Genomic DNA, 18,249 nt, shown 5'->3' on the forward strand with positions numbered 1-18,249 from the left:
TTCGACTGTTTACTTTCTTTTGAAAATAAAGTACAAGGACCTCTCGGATCACTTTCTAACTTTTTTTCTCGTATTTTTGAGGAAATTTCCTATCAATTTAAGCAAAAAAATAAAATGGCTAAAAAATTTCATTTTACATGAGGTTCCCCCCTTAACTCAATTAAGAGAGTATGTCATTGATAAGTAATAAATTCGAAAAACTGTTTCAAAGTTGGCAATTCGTTGCCCGTTAGAGACAATTGCCACTCTCGCAAAGTGACCATGTCTAGTTTAAAATATGGTCGTCCCAGTAAATGATGGGGCATTTTAATGCCTGAAGGGCATGTAAATACTTAAATGAATCGTCCGCGATTTTTTTTAGTTCTATAGAACTCTCTCTCGTCATATAAATCGATGAGCGCCTTTATGTAGTTTTGCACGATTACGCGTTTGTTGTAGCGTCGGCGGAAAAGATCCCAAGCAATCGCATAGTTTGTATCGAAAATTTCTTTTGAACTGACTACATTGCCAGCAGCGCCAGTAAGTGCGGATTTGAAATATTGGAATTTTCGCACATTGTTAAGCAATGCATTAGCGTGTATTACAGAATTGAATGAGTCGAAGAACAGAAGCCATTCGTCGTATTTGCCTGAGAATGTGGGAAGACGAAGTTTCGGCAGACACATGTGGGTATAATTTTCGTTTGCGTCACGAGCACTTGAAATAGACGGCGATGGCGCGGCGTGCATGCACCGACGGACTTATGAGTTTGCGCATTCTTGCGGACAAGGCATAGAAAAATTCCTCAAAAAAGGCGCGCCTCCGTTTCGTCCAATGATTCGAGTTGCACTTGTGTCCGACTATACTCGGACCAATAATGATCAAGCTTGAGCTTACGCTTCTCTAATTGAACTATCACCGACGCAAAAACTGCAGTTATTGACTCTACATACGTATAAATCCATGTGCAAGAGCCTTTAATGGTGGCGCGCTGCCTCTTGAGAATAGCTATAGCGTTCTTGTCAGTTATATTGTAATCATCCAGCATTCGTAAAAAGGAAGAGAAAGAGAAAAGAGAAACGAATCTGGTTGGCACTTAACAGGACAGTGGTCTTTACCTTACAGTAACGTAACACGCAAGCGAAAATGCGGGATGTCGTGGTCGTTTCCGGTCACTCGAAAATGGCAGCTATGCTGAGCGGTGTTGTTCGCGTGTCTCCTAAGATCTCGAAATGCCGACAATAGTCCTTGCGCTTCCTCTACGTAGAGTGGTCGTCATCGGCGAATCACTGGTCCGCTCTGCAATGTCGATATCGAAGATCACGCTTACTTAGTTCAGCGTGTCGCTCTTGTTAAAGAATTACGCCTTCTTGATTTGGCGTTGTCAATATCGAGTTACCCTTACTTGATTTAGCGGGCCGCTCTTGAAGAATTATGTCTACTTGAATCGGCGATGTCGAAATCGAAATGTCGCGCTTACTTGGATCGGCGCTTCGATCTCGACGAACCACTCGATTCGACGTGCTAATCCGGGCGAAAAACGCCTACTTGGTTCAATGTCTGCCGGAACGCTTGCTTTTTGGCAGTCTCGATGCGTCGATTCTGATGTCGACTCTTGACCCTTGCTGGAGGCTTGTGTGTGTTGCCTGATGTCCGACTCGAAGGATCAAAAATTATTGCGTACGCTAGTTACCGCACCATTCCGCGAAAAAATTTTAAAAAGTTACTTTGCGGGACGCGGATGAAAAATACGTCAAATTTTTCTCAGTTGTACTGCGAATAAAGGAGAAACTCACTGGCTGATCAAATAGTAGCTTTATTTTATGCAACGGAGACGATACACACGCAAGCAGTTGTGGCCATTACAATTCTAGGCTTTTAGTCTTCTTCCTGCACGATCTTCGTGCGTAAAGCTGCTCAAGAGGGAAAGGGTAATCATCATGCTGATTGGGCCCGAAATCGCACACTGAGGGATTTCGCGCAAGAAAAACTATCGCGCGACAATCGCAAGCAAATTTGAATCGGCTGTACCAAACAATTTTCTCTGCTGAGAACACTTAGCGGAGATGAAATATGCTTCATCCCCTTATCTTTTTACTCATATCACAGTTAAGATTTTGGATTAAATGTTAGAATTACTCTTATTTTCAAATACAATATTTCTTTATATTAGAGTTGACAATTTATTCGATATCTTATGAATTTGATCATATTTGTGACCCGTTCGAACATGAAATATTTCCGTTATCCAACTTTGAGAAAATTCTTTCCGAAAAAGGAATTATATCATAACATACATAGTACGATTTTTCTAAAATAGAAAGCTTAAGATTTAATCAAATATATAAGCACAAATTATTTCACATAGTGTTGCGCTGCTTCATTCAAGTTTTATTGTTCGAAGCGATTACATCAAAATCAATCCTCCTTTTCCTTCATTTAAATGAACATTCGTATATTTTCACTTAAAATTACATAGCTGAAAGACAAAAAGACGAAAATCTCTTGATGTAATAAATCTAATTTTCGCGTAATAAACCGAATATAACCGATATATATTATTGAATGAAATGAGTAATGAAATAGCACTTATTGCTTTCTACGTAAAAAGTCAAGGCCGTCGGACTACCCACTCAATTCTTCTCATACGAAGAAATAGAATTACAATCAATAAAGGAGGAAACCTTCAAATCTATCATCAAATTGCCTGGTAATTACACATAAGTAGTCAGTTTCGACTCAAACACAATTTTAAGAGAATACAGGTATTAGGTCAATCAGAAAGTTCCGTCCGTTTTTTTGCAAAAAGTATGGTTTTCTTTAAAAATGAAAATGAACCTTAGTCAAAATATTGTCCATCGTTAGCGATGACTTTTTCCCATCTTTCGGGCAGTAAGCGAATTCCGCGGCGAAAGAATGACTCATCTTTGGAGACTATCCACTCAGAGACCCATTTTTTGACGTCTTCATAAGAATTGAAGTGTTTTTCTCTGCAAGTGCATGTACCATCGATCAAAACAAGTGATATTCGGAAGGGGCACAGTCTGGTGAATAAGCCGCATGGGGTAGCACTTCCCAGCGAAGTGCTTCTAACGTTTCCTTGACAAGTTTTGTGACGTGAGACCGAGCGTTGTCATGAAGCAAAATTACTTTATGCTGTTTCGTTTCATATTCTGGTCGTTTTTCATGCAATGCTCGGCTCAAACGGATAATTTGTTCTCGGTAGAGATCTCCTGTGACTGTTTGACCAGATTTCAACAGCTCGTGATACACTACACCCTTCTGATCCTACCAAATACAGAACATTGCCTTCTTTCCGTGGATATTCCGCTTTGGCGTCGATGTCGATGGTTGGCCTGGATCGCAAATAGTTTTTCGGCGTTTGGGGTTATCGAAATAGAGCCACTTTTCATCGCCAGTTACAGTACAATTCGGTGCAAAAACCCCTTTCTTTGTTGCCTAGCAAGCAGAATTTCGTAGATGGTTTTTCGCCTTTCAATGTCTCTTGGCTTCAATTCATATGGGACCCATTTTCCTTCCTTATTATAAACTTTTCCCAAGGCTTTCAAACAATCGGAAATAATAGATTGAGCACAATTTAATGCTTCTGCAAATTGTTTTTGCGTTTGACATGAGTCTTCATCCACCAATGCCTGTAATTCTTCGTCTTCAAATGCTCTTGGCTATCCAGAACGTTCTTTGTCCTCCACATCAAAATCATCACTTTTAAAACGTCGAAACCATTCTGCATATTTTATCAGAAGGAGCATTATCACCATGAACTTTTACAAGCATTCGATGAGCTTCAGCTGCAATTTTCTTCCATTTAAAGATTATTCCAAAAGATTAACACTTCGCGCAAATGACGCTTAATTGGCTCAAATGTCGACATTTTCGATGCAGTAAAAAGCAATGTTATTGATGCAAACGTATACTTTTATATACTAAATTGTATCAACAGATGGTAAAACTATTGTAAAAAATTAAGCTTGATTTAGATATTATAGTTATCAGCAGCTAAGAGTTGTAGCTAAAACTATTCTCCGCTAGATGGACGGAACTTTTCAATTTACCTAATATTATAAGCACATACCTAAATGGAAGTTGCAAAATCGAAGTAAATCCTATCTTATTCACATATTTGTATTACATATTATACAATATACATATTATTTCAACTTTACTTTTGTCTAAGGAGCGAAAGTTATATTGGTTACGCACAAAGAAAATGAAAATTTTCCAAAGAAAGTCATCTATAAGTTAACGCAAGCAGAGACAGCACAACCACTAACAAAAAAAAATCTTATTCCGTCGCGATAATAATATAAGCTACATTTCAAATAATGGAGAGGGTAATCAAAGGTCGATGCGCATGTAAATCAATTAGCATCTATCATCAATGTTGACGAGTGCGAATGATATTTGAGATAGACTTCAAGGAGGTAGACTTGCATCTGATTAATTTTTATATCAATGCCAAAATCATCAAACTCACTTTCTGAAGCAACCAAGAGAATATCAAACGCGCTTTTTATTTCTGAAAATAAAAAATTGTCATTTTTATAAACATGCTTTAATAACATGTTTTTAGAATCAACTGAACTAAAATTCAAAGAAATTATGGTAACAACCGCCGGTGACCTTGACTTTGACATACAATATGTTGTCAAGATCATGACTCTGAGTGAAGATTACGACTCCATTGCACTAAATTTAGATATTACCATTATATGACTTTTACATGCAATGGCCTTGACTTTCAATAAGTTTTAGGTGTCGGTCGTTATTTGGTAAAAAATTATTAACAAAAAAGTTTAAGGAATAACGTCTTATTTCTACTTTATACAATATTAAGAACTACTCCGCACTTGACCTGTCTAGAAGCATCAAACTTTCTGCTCAAAACAAGGTCTATTCCATCATCCCTCTTCCCCCTCCCCCCCCTCCTACCAAAGGACGACTTTCCATGACTTCCATCTCATCACCACCCCTGCCAAAGAGCGTATGACTTCCCACGCGAAGCGACTTTCAGCCTACCTCCTCTCCCCTGCCAAGGGGCGCATGACTTTCCACACAAAACGACTTCCACCACACTACCCTCTCTGCCAAGGGCTCTCTTGTCAAGTCGTTAACAGAGAAGAAAGATGGGATAAAACTCTCTTCACGTGGAAATTCAGACGCCCCTTGGCAGAAGAGAAGTAGAGTAAAATTCGCTTCGCGTGGGAAATAAAATAAAATGATTAGGGGGAAGACGTATTTATTTTTAACTAACTTCTTAATGTTATTGAATTAAATTACGAAAAAAATATTATTTATATTCTAGAGATTTTTCTTTATTTATAAAAATTTACAAATTTAACATTTAATATTCCGTATTATCGCAAAAAATTAATATGTCATACCTTTTAAAAGTGACATCTTCCCCCTATATATGTGGATAAGATGCCACCTCCTATGGGAGATGTCACAAACAATTAAATAATGTAATACAATATAAACTTACATATTTTACTTATTTACAGCCTAGTAAACCCTAATTAACAGTAATATTACATCAATGTTATAATTTCTCACTCAACAATAAAAATAAAACATAATGCATGTGTTATATCGCACTTATATTGTTGAGTGGAAAATTATAACATTAATGTCATATTACTGTTAATTGGTGTTTACTGGGAGTCCATAATCAGTCCATAATTTAAGCTATAAAGAATGATAAAAGCAATTGAGGAAATATGAAAGAAAGTAATTTAGGAAATAAGTTTGACATGCTTTTAATTGTTCAAACAGCATTTCATTAATTTAAAATATTTTTAATTATATAAATCATTCAAAATTTTTATTTATAAAATCGTTTTAATGGTAGTTTCAATCAGGAAAAATTGTGTTTTGTATTTAATGTCATCTTATCCCCAAGTGTGTGTGTATAAGAGGAACATTTAATTACAACTTTTATGCATATAAGAATATTACAATTTATAATTTATAACAACAAATGAAAGGCGAAGTAAGAGTCAGCGCATTCCTTAAAAAGACATGTAATTAAAAACATAAATTAAAAGTACAGTAAAAAATAAAGAAAAGATGGATACTAAGAAATAATAACGGAAATAATAAAAAACTAAATATCTATGTTGAAGAGGATTTTGCGTATTGAGCGACTCTTACAGAGAAATTGACCATTATAGAGCTTTACTTTTCCATACAGTGAGCAGCCTTTCCGTCTGTCTTCTGATTTATATCTGCGATGAGTTCCTTCATACTCAAAAGAAATCGTGTCACCTTTTTTTTGTCAAAGAAAAGAAGAGACTCGAGTCTAAATTTCGTTGGTTACTTAACAAAAAAGAAAAACAATCTATCGTTGGGATCGCACCTATACAATATAGTTTTGACTCTTTTCGTAAACCGTTCATTTCAACATCGGGCAATACCGTTTTCTCAATGCGCAGCTCTCTTGAGAATTCTGCTTTGTACGTTGCTGATCCTTCTTCCTTTTCAAATAATAGTTCTCCTAGTCCCGTGATTTCCATACATCCTAACTCTTTTCCTTCACAGAGGTCATCGTCCTTAATCACTGTCAGAGACGGCTGGTTTTTAAACTTATCTTCGGTTGACATTCCTGGCAACGTACAATGCTTCTTGCAATTGGGAAATAATTTCGCGCTTCCTTTGAACAATAAAAACAAGATCATTTTTGATTGCATTAAGGAGTTTGAGAGCAGCACATTGAGAATGCTTTTGGATAGGAGAATTGATGTGACTAATCAGTCTATTCCTATCCTGAACAATATCATCTCTTCTCCTATCTTTACATCAGCCACAGACAAACAATTGTCTAAGTTAGAGTCCGACACGCATACGTTTGTATCGGCGCATTCCAACATTGTTTTCACGCTTGTTGATAAAGGCCACGTCACTGTTGTTATGGACAGGGACACATACAGGAACAAAATGACCGCATTAGGTGGACACAGACACATATGTTTTGATTAAGAAAGATTCGACTAAAAAACTTACGACAGCTTTAAGGTCTATGCTTATTAGATGGAAAACTAAAGGTCATATCAAGAATTCTGAGTACAGGACGTTATACTGTAGTGATAGGTTACTTCCGAGAGCCTATGGGCTGCCGAAGATTCACAAGCCTAGTTATCCTCTCAGAATTATCGTATCATCGGTGGGCAGTCCGCTGTATTCATTGCTACTTTTTTGCACAATAGACTATATAAAACCATTCCGAAAGCGGACAGTTACGTCAAAAACAGCTTCGAATTAGTCGAAAAATTGAAAAGTGTATACTTTACAGGTGCATATGAACTAATTTCTTTAGATGTGACTTCTCTTTTCACGAATGTTCCAATGGATATAGCGGTCGACTGTGTGAACGAGCAATGGAATTTCATTTCCAAGGATTGCTCTCTGCCCAAGAATAAATTTCTGAGAGCGATACAGTTTGTCTTAGATTAAACCTTTTTTTCTTTTGACAATGTTATTTACAAGCAAAGCTTTGGCACCTCCATGGGCTCTCCATTATCACCAGTAATAGCGGACTTAGTGATGAGGAGATTGGAGACGGTGTCCTTGATGTCGTTGAATTTGGACATTTTGTTTTATTACAGATACATTGATGATATATGTACCGCGGTGTCTCTCTCTAAAATCGACGTTTTATTAGAACAATTCAATTCTTTCCATCCGCGCCTTCAGTTTACTGTTGAAAGAGGGGGAGATATAATAAATTTCCTTGACATCACTGTATCCAACAACAATCGTTCCATTTTTGATTGGTACCGTAAGCCGATGTTTTCAGGAAGGTTTCTAAATTTTTATTCTAATCATCCTTTGACACAGAAAAAAGGCACCATTTTTTTGTTAGTTGATAGAGCTTTTTTATTATCTGACATTATATTTCATATAAAAAATCTGACTTTTATTATTAATATTTTACTAGATAATGACTATCATTGAAATTTATTTTTGACACTATTAATCAACGAATCAAAAATTTAATTAATAATAGATACAAAGTACATAATGATCTGACTGACAATGTCTGTACGAATGAAACTGCTTCTTGGCTTACGGTTCCATACATTCCTTGTCACACGGAGAAATTTAGAAGATTTAATAAAAACGATATCAGGGTATCCTTTCATATCCCCAACAAAATGGGTAAATACATAAAAGTACAGAAGGACATTTGTTCTCATACATCAAAAAGTAATGTAGTATATAAAATATCGTATAACAATTGCGATGCGTCTTATGTTGGACAGACGGGCAGACAATTGAAAACCAGAATTACTGAACATCGTAATCATATCAGCATAAAACTTCTGTCCGTCTTCTGTTATCACTGAACATAGGCTACAATGTAATCACCATTTCCAATGGGACAACGTCAAAATCTTAGATGAAGAGCCTTGTTATAGGAAGCGTTTAATTGCCGAAATGCTTTACATAAAGAAGCAGAAAAACAGTCTTAATTTACAAACGGACACTGAAGGTCTTCATAAGACATATTTACCCATTGTAAATAAAGTTTGACTTTTTTGATACTGACGGCCCGTCTCCTCTCTCAGTGCGTGGCGATTCGTTTCAGCGAGCGGTCGCATTAGTCGATACACAATGTTCGTTTTTTCACATCTGCATTCCATTCTTCTGTATGCGTTTATACTACTTGTTATACTTATACATTAGTTTTGAATTATTACATATGTTTGCTGGTAAATTTTCACTTTTTATCTTAATTACGGTTGTCAATTTATTTAAGTTTACTTTTTTCACAAAAGATCTTTTTCTTTTTTCTTTTTTCTTTTTTTATCAACTAGAACTTGGCTATGAGACAGAACACTTTTTTTGACTGTTTAATCGTACGAATAATATCGAGTTCTACAATACATCGAGACTCAACCGAACTGCGTGTATTCTTAATCTACGAACTTTTGCGATAATTATTTTTTAATTCTGTTCTGTTTATGTTAACATCTGAAGAGGGCTCAATCCGGTAGCCGAAACTTGTAATGTTTACCTTTCACCGTTATTATTTCTTAATATATATCTTTTCTTCATTTTTTATACTTTTTCTATACCTTTTTTATACCTTTTCTATACTTTTAATTTATATCTTTAATTACATGTCTTTTTAAGGAATGCGCTGACTCTTACTTCGCCCTTCATTTGTTGTTATTTATTTTATATACAAAGAGTCCTTATATTTTTATTTTTGTTATTTATAATTTATATCAGCCACATGACTACCAGGGAACATTGATCAAAACCGTATATCATTTACCCGGTTTTTACAGTAAGCATCGAAATACAGGCCTTAGCTATTAGCATAACAAATATTACAAAGAGCATGTTTTGCAACCTTTTCGTATAATTTTTCCAACCAACGTTGGCACATATTCATCTCTGCCGATAACTGCGCTACTATTTGCCACACGCTTTTGCATAGTCAGTATGGCCACCAACAGATACTATTAAAGACCAACATCCTTACGGGAGTAAGTTTTTGCGTGCTTGTGAATATTGAAGTAATTAAAAGTTAAAAATAATATTGATAATATTGTACTAATTTTATGATTTATTAGTTTAGATGTATTTATGCATTTAGAACTCAATAATACTCGATTTTTCTTTAAAATTATGATTTTAGTGTTATCATCAAAATTTGATCAACAGAAATGATAACTGCAGAGAAAAAATTGTAATTTTTCTGCAATATATAGAACATCAGCTTTACAAGTATGCATATTTATTTATGAAACATTTATGTAATAAAAAATTATGAATTTAATAATGTATGAACCAAATACATATTTATGTTAATAATAGCAAATTTATATCAATTGTCAATAATGTCAGCGTTTTTCAATTATCTCCGAGTCCTTGGGGCCCTTTTTATACCGCCGAAAATTTGTCCAGTGTTGACCGTTTTTAATAGTATCTCGTCGGTGATATGGTTAACGCGCCTTCTATAAAAAACCTATAAATAAAGTAGCGTCTTCCCTCTTATGGCGTATCTTCCCTCGAATTACCTTATATTTGAAAGCAAAAAATTTCTGTTTTATATAGTAGAAATGAGACATCTTATCCAATTTTTTTGTTAATAACTTTTTAATAAATAACGACCAACACCTAAAACCTGTTGAAGGTCATTCAGGATTATGATCTTGACAACATATATCAGCGGTTGCTTTCCTTTTCTGCAATTTTACCGAAATTGTTAATATAATTTTAATAAACTAAGGATTATAAATTTTATATAACATATTTCAATATAATAATTTATTTATTAATGTAAGAACTTTTATTAATAAATAAATTTTTTGTATCTTAAATTCTTGGTTACTTCACTCCCGTATCTCGTCACTTCCAACATTTCAAGTTTAAATAATGAAAAACTTTTATTCTCAATTGAAATAAAAAGTATCTCTGTCATTAAGAGTACAGAAAGAATTGTAAGAGAACAACTTTAATTTTTGTTTCCGCGCTTCGTAACCGATGGCGTTGTGATCTGTTCGCCACTAGAGTGGGTGGCTGCATTTCCATTTCGTTTCAGTGCAGTATCCAGCAGCAGTCATTTTGCTGGATACTGGCTAGTGACATTATACATTGCAGCCTCGCATATTAACTCGTAATCTAAAACTGTTCTGATAAACGAGATACGATGTCAATAGCTGATATCCAGTCATTTGGGAATTTCTCCAGTACAGTATCCAACAAAATGGCAGCTACTGGATACTGCACTGAAACGAAATGGAAACGCAGCCGGTATAAAGAGAGCCAGTGCTGATTAGCTCCGCCATTAAGTGTCCTTACTATTAGTTAGAAAGAAGACAATGTTAAAGAAAGAAGAAGTTAAGACAAGAAATTGCGTCATATAGATACCGCAGATGTAGGACACAAAATGGTGACTTCCGGCTAATTGGCATCACTCTCTTTATTTTCACTCTATTCGCCACTAGAAATCCTCTAATCAGAGTATGATCACGTTCTTCCCAGTTTGTGATTGATCCAATATTTTTCATCCATTTCATTTATATGTATAATGAAAATATGTTATGCTTTCACTTAAATGCATGGCCATAGATTTACTGTTGTAATATTTATGTGATCAGACACTACTAAATTTTTATGTTTTTTAAATTTTAATCGTAGTCGCCAGCTACGTGCAAGAATGTTCGTTCGTCGAAAACTATGAAGCATATAGAGTGTCTTTATAGAATTGCAACTTAAAGCGCCACTGTAGAATGAGATGAAGTGAGATAGCATAATTTTTCTTTCTCGCACAATATCTATGAAAAATGGCGACCACTTCAGCTGGCCAGACTGATTAGAGTTTCTACCATAGATATTATATCTAACATTCGATCGCTGACTTGGCTGTAATACATGATTCCGAAAAGTATGTACAGAGAGAAACATGACGACCTGTAACCGTAAAATGCTGCCGCGCATACTGCTCTACGACAATTGTTTTACATGTAGCATGATTATATGAACTAAATATCGATTTATCATCTCCAGCCTTGAAAAGTGGATGATGTACCCTAAGAAAAGTGGACGTTGCTATGTAGTTTGCATCCACTTTGTCACAGAGCAGTAGTGCACGGCAGCATTTTGCGGTTACAGTTTTTGGGCCGTATATCTTCTCTCAGATTTCTCTCTGGTATGTATTAACTCATGGTGCATGCCCGTGACATAGAAACATTACTAGTCAACATATGTAAACCTATGTATATGTTACATCAACATCGTATACCAGACACTGAACTATATACTACTATGATCAAAAAGTAAGGTGAATTTTGTTATAAAATAAAAAATCTTTATTTATTCATCCAAATCAATTTGATCCCCTTCAAAGTAATCCCCCTCCGATACAATGCACTTATGCCAACGTTTTTTCCATGCCTCGAAACATGCCAAAAAGTCGTTTCCCGGTATAGCCTTCAAAGCGCGCAGCGATTCACGTTGAATCTCTTCAATAGATTCAAAGCGGTGTCCCCGGAGCGGTCTTTTGAGTTTGGGAAATAGCCAAAAGTCACACGGAGCTAAGTCAGGTGAATAAGGCGGTTGCGGAACGATATGAGTGGAATTTTTGGCGAAAAACTCACGAAGAATCAATGCCGTGTGAGACGGCGCATTATCGTGATGCAAAAACCAGGAATTGTCTTTCCATAAATCCGTCAAAATTGTTTGAACTGAACCAAATGAAATGCCAACCATATCGACAAGGTCTCTAATTGTCAATCGACGATTTTCGAGCACCAATTCCTTGATTTTCTTCACGTGTTGCTCATCAATTGACGTTGATAGTCGTCCGGGGCGTTCCAAGTCATCAGTACGTTCTCTGCCTTCTTTGAAGTCTTTGTACCACTTATAAACATTTTTCTGCGACATAATCGATTCTCCGAAGGCCCTCTGCAACATTCTGAACGTTTCCGCAGCCGAAATTTCATTCCGCAAACAAAATTTAATGGCACTTCTTTGCTCAGCAAAATCAGACATTGTAAAAATCGCCAAAATCACTTTTAGTCGTTTAGAAAACACAAGCGTAACTATATGACTAATGATGACATTGACATGAAATTTGCCACAGATGTCACTAACAGTAATACCAACATAAAAATAAAAAAGTTTGCTCGAATCGATTAGCGCGGAAAGTTTAAATTAAAAATTCACCTTACTTTTTGATCACAGTAGTATACACTGGAATGAGCATCTCCGCTGTAAAGCATAGAAAATTGTGGCTGCAATTTATCAGTCACCATTTTAGTTAGGACGATATTTGAGCAAATCAGAAACTTTCAGGTGCTCATGCGCACTTACATTTAATGGTCTTTAATAAGACGCATATGTCAGCAAGATCATCGTATATGAGGTTATTTAAAAGATTATAAAATCGCGTGATTGTCTACAAAATATCAACATGAAGTGTGCCTGGGTGTGGGCAGAGAAGTAAAAAGAGCCTTTCATTTCATAGGTAAGAATTTGTATTAAATATATCAATTCCTGCATATGTGTTAACGATGTAGAATATGAAGTGTTATTAAAGTTATTTTATTGACTGCAGTAATAAAATTGAAGCGACATTATTTTTGTTTATATTCATGTCCACATAAGATGCGTTATTTAGCAATGTAAATCTAAGATACGAGCTAGCAGATGACTTGATCACATGATCTTTGAACAGTCCGAGTACCAAGAATTAATTCCGAACGCTACAGAGCTGTAAACTGTCCTTTAGATTATAAAATAAAATTGTTTATTTTTATAAATAAATAAAAAATACCCTATTAATTGAAAATGTCTTTCGCTTTACTAGAAATTGATAATAGTTATCAGTCTTATATACTAAAAATAGATTATACATACACATGAATGTAGCTGACTCATATGCAAAGTGTATTTTCTTAGAAAAAACTACTACATTGCAAAATAAATTTTAGCAATTTATAAGTTATATCACTTGATTTATATTCGTTAGAGTTTTTAATATATTAATACAATTTGATTTTATTTTATTCTATATGTGCAACATAAGTTTTGATCTAAAAATTAACTAGCAAATTCTTTATTTTCAAATACGTAACTTCAGGTAGGCTCAGACATTATAACAGTTCAAATATACTATTTGTAAAATAGAAGTATTACAAAAGATGAATATACGTTATGTTAACGAATCAATTGGATATATTACCATATACAGGTTATGAATTTAATTTAGGCGCGAAAATCTGCATTAATTCTGCGAGCTCAGTCTTTATAGAGACCCTATAATAAGAGTCTGGCTATCACATATGTTTTATTAGATCTCGATTTGAAGCATTGCAATTGGTCCGCCATTTTTTCTCTAATGACGTAGTACAATAATATCATGTGATATATCGCAGTATTTTGTGACTTATTTCCTAATCTGAATAGTCGTCCACTTTAACGATTAATATTTTGATTCACAGAGCTAAACGACAATTGTTGAGCATATTTTTATCAAAATTCGAGGTATAGGGGGTCTCGTTAACATTTACCAAAACAATATTGACATTATTAGGTAAGTATTTTTAATTTTACACTGTTATAAAATATCTTTAAACTGAATAATATAACGGCTAACCAGAAATAACACATATTCTTTAACATATACACATTATAAATAACTAATAGAATATTTAAGCAACATGACAGGTACAAATTCTCCTGGATGTACAAATTCTGATAAAAAAGGATTTATTTATGAAAATTTTCTTCCGAGATCCAGTTCGGCATACCCAATGGACGCCACAGGTTGGCAGAAAAGAATGGACATCTATCGATAGATCATTTCTGTGTGAAGTATGTTCAAGATTATCTACAGAATTATGTTTAAGAATTTTTTCACAAATTGACATATAAACGACATACTTATGCATAAATATTATATAAATATAAGTTTTAAAAGTATTATTCGAATTAACATTATCTAATGCGAATATTATTTCTTGACTCTATGTACTCGTATGTATTTGCATTAGACAATCAGTGTTGGCTCAAACAATATTTTTGAGATTTAATATTTAAATTCTTACTTTATCAAAGCCTTTAATTTAAGAGTAGTTAATTATTACATTATTTAAAAATATCATAGTAGATCATTTACAATAATTAACTGTTTCTCTTTATGTCTTTAAGCTTGTGATTTTTATATCTCAAGTTTATCATTTCCTAATATTTTATTCATTATTTATTATTGAAAATAACCGAGCTGATGGAAAAAGAAAGCTTAAAATAAATGCTGTGCCGATAAGCAAAGAAAATCGTAAGTTATCAAAATATAAAAACAGTTGGAAAGGAGGATATTGAAAAAATCTGATTTTTACCGTAAAAGGTGTAAATAAAGGGAATAGTATTTTTTTATAAATGTTGATCTTGTCTCCTAGTCTCCTAGTCCTAGATACAATAAAATTGGCTGCTTTAGAAGAATGTTTATTTTGCAACTGTTAGAAATTTTCTTAGCGCTGATTGGATTATACTTTTAGATTTAAAAGTAAAAATTTCCAACAACTGTAAAATAAACTTTCTACTGAATGCAGCCTTCTTATCATATATATGAGATCAACACCTAAAAAAAAAAACACTATTTCCTTTATCTTTCTTCCTCATATCTTTTTAGACAAAAATTCTGCTGAATACGACTATTATTAAAAATTTCGTGGTGTTTGAAGTGCATCTCGAAAATTAAACAAGAATATTGAAATTTGGATAAATATGTTCGTGCTGTTTTTGAAGTATTTTTCAAATACTACGAACTTTTTAACAATTTTATCATATCTAGGCGATCGAAATTGACAAAAGACACTTTTCTTTACACGAAATAATTGTAAATTAATAATGATAAATCTTAAATATTTGATTTCAGAAAAGTTACCACGAAAATGTCAGACCTGCTTCACGGAATGATGATGCTAGAACTGCTTTACAGAAGGATGACGCTAAACCTGCTTCACAAAATGATGATGCTAGAACTGCTTTACAGAATGATGACACTACACTTGCTTCACAAAATGATGATGCTAGAACTGCTTTACAGAATAATGACGCTATACCTGCTTCACAAAATGATAATGCTAGACCTGCTTCATAGAATGATGAAATGAGTTGTGTTCACGAAGATGATCTATCAGTACAAAATAAAAAAAGAAATAATGATTGTGAGAATGAATTGCAAGTGAAAAGTACCGAAAATAAAAAAACAACAATGAATTTAAAAACATGTCACGTACAATAAAAAAACAGAAACAAATTATATGTGAACAATCACATATAATTAAAAAACAAATTATCAAACTAAGAAAGTATAAAAATTGCATCGATACTATATGACGTAACTTAAAGACGATAAAACTGAATAAGAAACGAAATGATACCAATATGGTTTTCTTAAGCAGGGTACGACAAATATTTAGCGATGATCAAATTGTAGCTTTGAAGAATAATAGGAGAGTACAAAAATGGAGCAATGAATCAATTATGAAGACACTTAAATTAAGATTTTCTTGTGGCGTTACTGGTTATGAAGAATTCTGTCATCAGAAGCTCCCTTTGCCAGGGCTTCAAACATTGCGAAAAAAACTAGAAAATTTTAAATTTGAAAGCGGAATTTCGGACGATCTTTTCAATTTTTTTAAAATTGAAGGTGTCGAATTGGAATGAAATTAATCGAGAATGTTGTTTAGTTTTTGATGAAATTAGTATTTCATCAGATGAAAAATTTGACAATTCTTCGCAAAGTAACATTGGAACTGTAACTTTGCCAGGCCATACAGGTATGGCGTCACATGCTATGGTGTTTATCTTATGCGGTATTGCATGTCGTTGGAAACAGATTATTGGCTACTATTTGATGGGTGGTGCTTTTAAAGGTACTACGTTACAACCAATAATAATTGATATACTTCACAGAGCCAAATTAATCTTACAGTAAATTCTATTACGTCTGATATGGCAATCAAGCTTTATAAAAAATATTGGAAATTACAATTGGAAAACATAGCAAAATCGTAAATCATATTACACATCCATGTGACCCAAGTCGTAATTTGTACATAATTGCGGACGTATCGTACTTATTAAAAAATTTAAAAGCGTGTATTTTAAATAATAAGTTCCTCCTATTACCTGATAACATAAGTATAATTTATCAATAAATATGGTACAAACAAAACACTTCACAGAATTAATTGTAGCGCAACAAGATTGTCTATTTTTATTAACGCCAAAATTATGTATAAACGATGTCGATACGAATAACAATTTTGATAAAATGCATATTAATAAAGCGAAAAAATTTATTGAGTCATGAAATGAGCACAGCTTTGGAGTTTTTAGCTGATGAAAATTCAACACCAAAATATCTTATTACAACATTTTTTATCAAAATAATAGTAAAATGGTATACGATTATGACTTCAAAATACTGCAGCATTTCTTTAGGTACAAAAAACTTGGCAAAATATAAAGATATTATTTCTTTTTTTAATAAAGTTGTAGAGATATTTTTTAATCTTCATATTGGTAAGAAAGGGAAATTTAAACCTCTGTTCCAGAAAGGAGTGATTATTTCAATTAAATCTGTTTTAGGATTGGCAGATCTCTTTACCAAAAAAAAATTTCAATTCTTGCTAACAGGTAGATTAACGCAGGACTGTGCAGAGAATCTTTTTTCTGTTCGAAGCATAATGTTACATTAAATGCTCTACAACTTAAAAATAATCTTAAATTAATTACCATTTCCTTATATACACGTCCAGTTTCTCAAGGTAATTACGAAGAAAATGATACGCAATATGTAACACGTTTTCTAGATGTTATCTATGAACATAAATCTAAGTTTCATAGTAAATCAAACGATGCTTTATTATATACCTGTAGTTCAGGATGTTAAAGAATTGGACTATTCTTAACTTAATATTTTATATAGTATCGCTGGATACATTATAAGAAGTATTAAAAAAAAAAAAAAGTTTGTGAGTGTTGTATTCGTAGCTTAGGTGCCACATAAAGAACTTTTTTTTCAAAACATGCGAAACTAGTGCGACTGCGAAATTATAAAGAAAATACTTTGTTTTTTCTAAATGATGAAACATTTGAGTTATTTAAAAACATGGAATTTATATTTGCAGCATCAAAATTCTATGTGCAATAAGAATCGCGCTTATAAAAATTATTTGATAAGTTTTTAAATGTTTTAAGCAACAGTCATATTTTGTTGTGTCATAATTTAGATAAAAAAATAATTAATAGATATGCAATTTACAGATTGCAGATAGCGAATAAAAAAAAAGTTATTAAACGCAATTATGATAGCAATGCATAGTGCAATAAAATAAAACAAACTGTTAAATTCTATTTCTTTAATTTTTTTCCTTGATTATCGAATGGTAAAATTTTCACTTTATACTTATCTTTTTTTATTTATTACTATTTACGTATTATAAAGGGTGTCCCAAAATTAACGCAAGATTTGAATTAAATAGAAAACACAGTTTTTAGTCTTTTGATTGTTATTTTGTGTACAAAAAAGTTCTGAGCTTTTTTTTGTAAAATTCAATCTTTATTTAAAAACAAACGAAAAAAATGGCTTGCTGCGTAACGCCAAGCTGTTCTGCAAGCTCCTTTTCAGTTTGCGCAGAGTTTATATCCAGCAGTGCTTGCAATTCGTCCGTTTCAATCTTTTCAGGGCGTCCAGCACGCGATTCATCTTTAAGACTGAAATCTCCT

General features: G+C 33.5%; 1 protein-coding gene and 1 long non-coding RNA gene across 12 annotated transcripts in view; both read left to right on the top strand.

Annotated features, from left to right (window-relative positions):
• Nucleotides 1–18,249, top strand: part of LOC108745695 (glutamate-gated chloride channel) — a 549,841-nt gene that overhangs the window by 518,105 nt on the left and 13,487 nt on the right. The gene's annotated exons all lie outside the window — the stretch shown is intronic.
• Nucleotides 12,738–15,508, top strand: LOC108745700. Its single transcript, XR_001939114.1, has 4 exons — nucleotides 12,738–12,976; nucleotides 13,953–14,044; nucleotides 14,246–14,325; nucleotides 15,389–15,508. It is a non-coding gene; the product is annotated as an uncharacterized LOC108745700 (long non-coding RNA).

This window comes from Trachymyrmex septentrionalis, unplaced genomic scaffold (genome assembly GCF_001594115.1).
Source record: "Trachymyrmex septentrionalis isolate Tsep2-gDNA-1 unplaced genomic scaffold, Tsep1.0 scaffold147, whole genome shotgun sequence".
Lineage (NCBI taxonomy): Eukaryota > Metazoa > Arthropoda > Insecta > Hymenoptera > Formicidae > Trachymyrmex > Trachymyrmex septentrionalis.